Source organism: Dasypus novemcinctus, chromosome 1, assembly GCF_030445035.2.
Source record: "Dasypus novemcinctus isolate mDasNov1 chromosome 1, mDasNov1.1.hap2, whole genome shotgun sequence".
Classification (NCBI taxonomy): domain Eukaryota; kingdom Metazoa; phylum Chordata; class Mammalia; order Cingulata; family Dasypodidae; genus Dasypus; species Dasypus novemcinctus.
Window position 1 is genome coordinate 153,012,949 of NC_080673.1, and position 9,104 is coordinate 153,022,052.

At 41.2% G+C, this 9,104-nt stretch overlaps 1 non-coding gene across 1 annotated transcript; it reads right to left on the bottom strand.

Moving 5' to 3' along the window:
• Window positions 1–8,058: 8,058 nt before the first annotated feature.
• On the bottom strand, window positions 8,059–8,263 carry LOC111764678 (small nucleolar RNA SNORA73 family). Its single transcript, XR_002797236.1, has one exon. It is a non-coding gene; the product is annotated as a small nucleolar RNA SNORA73 family (small nucleolar RNA).
• Between the last annotated feature and the right edge of the window lie 841 nt (window positions 8,264–9,104).

Below are 9,104 nucleotides of genomic sequence, written 5' to 3' on the forward strand. Positions count from 1 at the left end.
GAGCCTACACCTAGACAGCACTGAAGAAAACCACTGGCAGTTCATATCTCCAGACAAGCTGTTACTATCTGTGACTGGCTAAGGGGGCCACATGGTGTCACTGGATTGAAGACCAGGAGAGAGAGTATTTCAAAGATTCATAGTCAGGATGTAAATAAACCTCAAAGGAAGTGTCTAACAGACTCTTACAGGCAAGAAAACAGGAAAACCGAAGAGAGAACGAGCGTACGAGCAAGCGAAGGATACTTTGCTCTGCCTGCACGGGGTAAAGAGGGAAAAAAGAAGGATAAGATCTAGAATGAAGATGAAGGAATTATGGAAAGGTCTGATGAGTTATGCTAGATAAGATATGTAACAAGTCCATGGGAACTTCAGACATTCTACTTTAGTCACTGGGCAATCCTGCTGGTAAAATCATGGCAGTCACTGTTACAATCTCATCTCCTCTCTTACTCAGCGCACTCATATTAATGAGCAACTCCTCTATGCCAGGTTCTGTGTTCGCGACCTTGGGGAATAAAGCAGATACAGTTCCTGCCTTCCCTCCCTTCCTTCCAATCTCCTCCATTCCCATCCCCTACCGGGCTCTCCCTCTCTTCCCCTTCCTTTCCCACTCCTTCTTCCTCTCCTTTGCCCTTTTCTCTTTCTCCTTTCCTCTCTCCCCTCTGCCTTCTATGCCCTAGGGGCTAAATAACTTTGGGGGAAAATTAATGTTCCATCAGCAGAACCATTGTTTACCAGCCACTTACTAATTACTTTTCAAAATAAGCAATTTGGTATTGAAATCCATAATTTTCTCATAATGGTGGTTATGTGTAGACATAGGGGTCTACACTCCCACCACGCCCCCATGTGCCCCTCTCATGCTCTCTCCCCTTGTTTGCTGCCTCACACACCCCTCCCTCTGAGGGGTTTATCCATCCACAAGCTTATAATGTCAGCACCTATAAAGCTTCTTTAGTTTTCCCTCCTCTTCCCTTCTGTCCTAATCCTGTCAGTCAGGATGAAAGAAGTTAAATTGTGTCAGTCTGTACATTTCTCTATAATCCCAGTTTCCAGGCGCCAGGGCCACCTGGGAGCTCTTGGGTCATGTGGGTCTGGATTCGGATGAAAGGCAGTAGGAGCTATGGGAATTGGGTGCCAGTATGAATCTAAAGCTCCAACTTTCTTGTCTGTAACTTGTAAAACAAAAAGAAAGCTGTGAATCGAATTGCTAGATGGTGTTGATTAACCAGTGCATGCTGCACAGTGTGCCCAGCTGAGGGGGCAGCCCTTGTTCTACTCTCTGAGCCCCAAAGACACATGCTTTTGTGTGGAGCTAACTTTGCCCCACAGAAGAGATGCTTTTTTGTTGTGCGTTTGCCATGCCGTTGGCCCTCGGGCTGCATCTGCTTGGAGGGAACACCTTTTCCAGATCCACACAGTGGCACCGTATAGATCAGCTCTGATTAGGAGAAGAACAAAATAACACGTTAACAAACTGATTTAGTTTTTTTTTAAAACAGTGCTTTTTAGGGTGTGTTTTAGAATTATTATAAATTCAGTGCCATCTCCTATATCTTGCATGCATAAACCTATAGCAATAGTAACTCCCATTTATGTGAACCTTCCATGTTTTTGGCACTGTTTTGTACCAGGTTCCTGTATATACTTTTTACAGCTCTTCTTTCCCTTCCTGCCTTGCCATGGTTCACTGTGGATGAAGTAGTCTCCCTACTCCATAGACTTCAACCTATGAACATGAAATAAATATTCATTGTTTCAAGTCATGGAGAATTGGGGATTGTTTGTTATGTGGTATTATCTCTGTAATAGTGGACTCCTACAGTGCTTTGCTCTTTTTCTTTTAACAAATTCTCACAACCACTCTTTAAGGTAGGTATTTCTATTTTACATAAAATCAGGGTCCAGCGAGGTTAAAGAAGTTGCCTAAGTTAATGACTGGTCTAGCCAGTATTCACATCCTGGTTTGCCTGATTGCATAGTTTGTTCTCTTTCCACATCCCTAAATATTGTCTACAGAATATTGACCCCATATTTCTCCTCCATATCCTTAACTAGAAAAAATGATGCCACTCTGATCAGTAAATTTAACGTTCTATTACTAAGCCAGGGAAAGGATCCAATGGATTTTGGTTTTGCAAAGACTCCATTCAAAGTATTTCTCTGCTCAATTCTCAGTTCTACATAATATTTTATCAAGCAGAATACATTCATCTTTTTCTCTTCTGCTTTACCCCAAACTTCCTGTTTTTTAAGGTTTTAAGTCTTTAAACATGATTCCTATTTCTCCAGACTTAGAGTACCTGATGTTAAAGTAGAGTCCATTGTCTTGGCGCGCTGTCCATTGTCAGTATGGTAAGTCAGAACCAGACACAGCTCCTTGAACTGAAGCGTTACTTATCTCTCCTGATAGCTCTTTGAGCAGAAAAAAACCCTTGTCAGATGCACTATTAAGTGAAAAAAGCAGAGTACAGAACAATGTGTTTTGTTCATTGTTTGTGTACTTAAGAAGCATAGACATATATGAATGCTTATATCGACATATGTAGGCTGTCTCCAGAGGAATAACTTAGAAACTAGTAAATAGGTTTACCTTTGGTAAGGGATCTTTTGTGGCTGGTGAAGGATTGCAGTGGGAGGGAAAATTATTTTTCACTGAATATTCCTTTAAAGCTTTCTAGTCCTGTGCCCATATTTATATATTATCTACTTACAGGAGTGACTAAACAGCTTTAAAGGGAAACACACACATGCGCCTTCTCTGCCCTACTCTTCCTTTTCCCTTTAGTCAGGCTTTATCTCTTGACGTTCTGAATGGACTTGAGGAGGAGCTGCCCAGGAGGAGGAGGCCCAGCCCGGGCCATTCTCTCCCTCTCTGTAGTTCAAGTGCCAATAAACATCTTTATAGTCTCCACAGACGGCAGAAACAAAATGAAGGGGCATGAACTGGAGCCCACTGGCTTCCACAAGTGAAAACAAATTTCTTCATTCATAAAACAAAAGCAATAATTTTTGATCAGCTGTTCATTTAAAAAACAAAACAAAACAAAAGAGCAGCAACAGCGAAAAAACAACAAAACACAAAACAAGACTCCAAATGTCTTCCGATCTTGCTCTGTGTGGGGCAGCTATCTCATGGACATCTCAAAAGACAAAGTCCTTAGATTTCTACGTGGCGCAAGTCAAGGATGTTTTTCAGTTAAATTCCGATCAAATCATTAGAGTTTATTAATTGTTTCAAAAAACAGACATCTACGTCCTTTCATTAAAAAAAAAAAAAGACAGGGTAAATAAATCAACTTTCAAATCATGTCCTTCTGCAAACACCAGCTGCACAGGAAAAGGAAGGCCGCCTGTTAGCAGCCTCTCACCGATGTGCTGGGCTGATGTCTGCGCATATGCCTGCAGCAAGGCTGCCTGTTAATGCATCCTACAACCACAGGAAAGGACCTCAGCGAAAACAAGGAGGCAGAACAATTGTGTGAACTTAACTCCCCATCTTACTCTCCAAACATCTGGCCACTCCATGTGTCATTTCTTTGATTCAAATCTGTTCTGGGGTTATTGATAGGGAAAATCTCCACCAGGCAGTGGCTACTTCTTTATTAAATAGTTAGCACAAACTCCCTTTTTGTAGCAAAATAATGCAGTAGATTGGTTACAAATTGTGTTTCTGGACTTGCCTTATGTCTCTGCCAATTCTTTTTACAGAGAGAATAAAACAAAAGCTGGAAACAAAGAGACAGTGGGGAAAGCCCTTTTGACCGGGTGAAAGAATAAAACACAACACGCAACTTAAGGCGCCATCTTGGTTTTGGCTAACTCTAGGAAAAATCTTAGCTGTTCCACATAATGCTTTTATATGCACAGATGTTGGGGACGGCAAGTTTATTTTTGTAGTTCCTCATCTTACGTTTCCCCAATTGATTCTTTCCTTATCTTCTGCTACGTCAGAACAACCGAGCAGGATTTAATTTGAAGGGCTTGCTTCCCTGAATTGTGTCTTTACCCACTAACAGGACAGACATTTAATTCCACCTGTGGACGTGGCAGTTTTGTAATCATCACAGCTGTCCCCATTGCCCTGCTCCTTATTTCATTTTAGTGGTACTTTGGATAACAACCTCCTGGGCTTATTTTGCTGCCAGTTAAAAATCAGTTTGGGATAGTAATTTTGTCTGGCGATCAGCTTGTCAGTTTACGTGCTTGTCAAATTTTAACTATATGCCTAATTTAAAAGTAATTAGAGTATTGCAAAGTAATTAAATTTGGCTGGGTTCCAGCTTTAGATGCATACAAACCTTGATGACTGGAGACCACATGCTTAGTTTGCAGAGGACTTCTTTATCTTGTCTTTTTCAAGTCTCTCGTTAGCACCTGCACCAAGCAATAGTTGGAGGTGCACGAAGGGGGAATGTCCTTGAGTTGGCACCATCAAAAAAGAAAGCCAACAGGGTTAAATGCAAAGTCTTGGCAACTACATAAATGAAAGAGATCTGAGAGTTTAGTTATAACTAGTTCAAGCTTAATATTTCTTCTTAATAAAACTCATGTAGGACAACAAACTAAGCGCTGTTCTAAACGCTTTGCAAACTTAAATCTTGTATTTCTCATAGCAACTTTATGAGGTAAGTAGTAGCATTATACCCAATTATCAGATGGAAAATTGAAGCATAAAGGGAATAAATAACTTGGGTATATTTGCACAACTAGAAAGAGCTAGAGGCAGAATTTAAATTCAGGTAGTCTGGCTCCTGAGTCCATGCTCTTAATCACTGTCCCATGATGTACCTTGATATAAGTCAGCAGTGGGATGCAGCTGCTAGAAACAAATGCAGAGTATGTTCACATTTAATATTGTAACTGGTTGAAGCTCATTACAATGACTGTCATGAAGATCAAAGTCTCTATGAAAAGAAAAATAAATACCCAAGATCTATGTCATTTATTTCAAATAACAGTCAACAAAATAAAAATTTAGAACCTGAAAAATAATTACTATTAGCCTTATAAATTTGATATGATGATATTTGGCTCACAATTTTTTTTTTAAAGCAGTACTGGGAATTGAACCCAGGACCTCATACATAAGAAGAAGGCACCCAACTACTTGAGGTACATCTGCTCCCCAGGCCCACAATTTTTGTGATTACTTTTAAGGAAACAATATGAACTAGAACTATAAGGATAAAGTTTCAAGCCAAATTAACTTTTCTAGGTTTTCAATCATCCTTCATCAGTCTAGCATGTAGAATGAGCTAGATGATTTCCTAATTCCTTCACATTTTAAAAAAATTAATCTCTCCCCTTTCCCGCCACCCCAGTTGTCTGTTCTTTGTATCCATTTGCTGCATGTTCTTCTTTTTGTCCGCATCTGTTGTCAGTGGCACGGAAATCTGTGTTTCTTTTTGTTGCATCATCTTGCTGCATCAGTTCTCTGTATGTGCAGCACCATTCCTGGGCAGGCTGCACTTTCTTTCGCAGTGGGCAGCTCTCCTTGTGGGGTGCACTCCTTGCGCGTGGGGCTCCCCTATGTGGGGGGGCACCCTGTGTGGCACAGCACTCCTTGCGCGCATCAGCACTGTGCATGGGCCAGCTCCACACAGGTCAGGGAGGCCCGGAGTTTGAACCGTGGACCTCCCATGTGGTAGACGAACACTCTAACCACTGGGCCAAGTCTGCTTCCCCCTTCACATTTTAAGATTTCAATATTTCCCCAAATGATCTTTAAGGTCAGTCAAGACTTGACTTGTTCAATCATAGAGTTGATGTTTTTTAAGTGTTTACTTTTTTACAAGGCAGTATGGGGAACAGTCTTATAGGAAGAGGAAACACAGGCATAGGAAATTGTAAAGCAAGCTCTTGCAGTGAGAGGCTATAGAAGTTTTTGGGTGGTATAGTGTGAAGCAGTTTGGTATTGCTTATGAATTCCAAAAATAGATATTGGATTATGTTTATAGAGTGGACTTTTCCTCTGGGCATATTAGATTATATTGGACTCTGAGATTTTGCTTTAACTTGATTAAATAATGATTAAGGCTTTGATTGGGCCACATCTGTAGGACGCTGAGTCCCCACACCTGGTCAGTAGGGACTAACAGAGAAACTGCACCACAGAGAAGAGAGGTTGGAGATTTGATCTTTGAGCCTGGGGAGTAAATGCACAGAGAAGCAGATACGGGAAACACGGCAGAGGCCCGGGGAAAAGAGATGAGCCATTTGCTTGATAGTCGACAGCCAGCCTTGGGGAATGAGCAGAGCAGCTGAGCCCAGAAAGGGAGGAGCCCTGGGAGAGGGATGAGACTTATCCCAGCCTACGGCTAATATTGGAAGAAGTTGGGACCATGGAGCCTTAAGAGGAAGAGGAAGCCTGAACCGCTGCTGATGTCGGCAGCCATCTTGTTCCAAAATGTGGCAACAGACTTTGGTGAGGGAAGTAACTTACGCTTTATGACCAGGTAACTATAAGTAACTTATGCTTTATGGCCTGGTAACTGTAAGTTTATAAATAAATACCATTTATAAAAACCAACCAATTTCTGGTATTTTACATCGGCACCCCTTTGGCTGACAAATACATAGTGGTTAGTGTTTTTAGTTACAGACAACGTAATCACTCTACCTGCTTTACCTGAGAAGGGATTTGTAAGGGGAACATTAAACATTCCTGGAATCTCTGGAAGGGCTAGAAGAATAATCTCTAAGATGTTTTAGGAACAATGCTAAAAAGTACCCTCTAGAGAACTGGCTTGGTAAGAGTGATGCCTTGCACTGAGCCTAGAACCATGCACCCACCACCTACACCAGCTAAATGGACATTCCATGCCCCTCTTGTTTCCACAACTTATTTCCAAATCAAAGTCTTTCATGGTTGCATAGGATTGGAAGAAACTGAATGGCAGCATTGGTGGTGGTGCTGGTTGGGTTGTGTGGGGTGGTGCTTAGCAGTGGAATAGGCATAGTATGGGGAGCTATCAAATGTAGAAAGAGTATTCAAAAGGTTTTGAGAATAGTGTTGAGTCATATTTGTTTGCAATAGCCATGACTGAAATTTAATCCCAGTGATGATAGTCATGGAAGTGATTATGATAATGTTAATTATTTTTAAGCACTTGACTATCTTCAGATTAAGGACAGTCAGGCCCAAGACTTCCGAAGTTTGAATATTGGACTTGAACATGGGAGAATGTAGATCTGGGCTTCTTGGCTGCCATCTTGCCACCACCTGGAGACTTGAACAAAACAAAACAAAAGAACAGAACTGGAGATGAAGGAAGACTAAGTCCTTGTAATAGCATTTGAGCTCCCAAATCAAGTTACACTTAAAAGTGGCATAACCCTGGATTTTTCAATTATGTAAATCAACAAATTCCACATTATCTATAAACCACATTGCATTGAGCCATGCTTTCTTATTTCCAAAGTTGTCTTAATTTCTACACATACAGTTATACTTTTAATCCTCACAGGTACCCCATAAGGTTAATAATACTATCACATTTCACAGATGAGGACACTAAAGTTCAAAAAGATAAGTAACTTGCCCAAGGTCACATAATTGTCCACATGACTTCAAAGCACAGGCCCTTAACTACTATGTTAAACTACTCCTGTGTTATATAGGAGCACTGGAAAGCACCAAGAAGGCAATAGCAGAGTGATTCAAGGCTTGAAAAGCAGACCCGGCAGACAGCTGGTCAGTGGCCTCTGAAGGCATGGAAAACACCTTATATTTCTTCTGTATTCCCTAAGGTATCTCCCATTGTATGCAGAGGCTGCCTTTCCATGAGTACTTCTTGCTTATTGAGTGTTGTGTCCAAGGAGGGGACTTACCTTGGATGATGCCACGTGGAATAAGACAAGATGCCCTTGTCAAGTTCTGCTCAAATTGAAGACTGACAAACAAGATTATTGTTTTAAGCGTCTAAGTTTTGGGGTATTTTACACAGCCAAAGCACCCTCATTTACTCCGCTCTTACTTGCTTATTTATTTATTTATTCACTTATTTTTAACATTCCTATTTAAGGTTTTTTAATTTTAATTTTTAATATGAGCTATGTTTCCTGCATGGTTTGTCTCCTCAGTCATTGTCTATAGGACTCTGAGAAGCTGTAGGACTACACAGGTGCAGGCTCGAGGCCCAGCTTCATCTCCAACGTCGTGGAAAGGGACTGTACATCATGGAGCAGAGGCCTGTGCTCCCCTTAGGCCACCTGGACTGAGCCTGGGAAGAGTGACCCCCCAGTGTATCCACATTGGATTGCTCATTTATTTTAATGGCTAGTTGTTAAACTCATTTTTGCTACAAAAATTTAAGCTTGGAGGACTGAGTGTAAAGTTTTATCATAATCCCTAACATGAGAAGAATACAGGATATGACATAAGGGAAGTTACTATCACAAAGGAAGGGGAAGTTCCTTCCGGTTTGGGAGAGAACTTACAAAAAGACTCAGGTTGGCTGAGATTTAGTCCATCAGGACAGTGGAAAACATGGGGAGGGAAGGTGAAAAGCCCCAGAGAAGAGATAGGTTGAGAAGGGAGAGGAGACAATTTCACAGGGTCTCCTGTACATGACTGCAGGAGAATAACAAATATTAATTTGAATAACCATATGGAAGACACTATCTAGGCATGTGGGAAACAGCAGTGAATGAAACAGAGATTCCTGTCATCATGGAGTTGACCTTTTTGACCTTCTAAATGAATATGTTACATAGATGGTGATGACTATTATGGAGAAAAATAAAGTGAGAAAAGGAGGAGCCCTAAGGGGCTACATTTGCCAGTTTAGGAAGGAAGATCTTACTAAGAAGATAAGTGATAAAGTGATCAGCAATCTGTCAGAGGTGAGTGAGAGAGTCAGGTGTATTTGGGGGAAAGTGCATAAGGGAATAGCAGGTGCAAAGGCCCTGAGACATAGGATTTTGGGGCATTCAAGGAGCTGTCAGTGAAAAAGGTAGAGTAGCAAAAGCAGAGTGAGTGAGGGTGCTACAGTTCTCTACTTCTGTGTAACAGACCACCCCAAAACCAAGTGGCTTAAAATAATGGTCATTTTTTTTGGTTAATAAATCTTCAGTTTGAGCACAGCTTGGTGGGGACA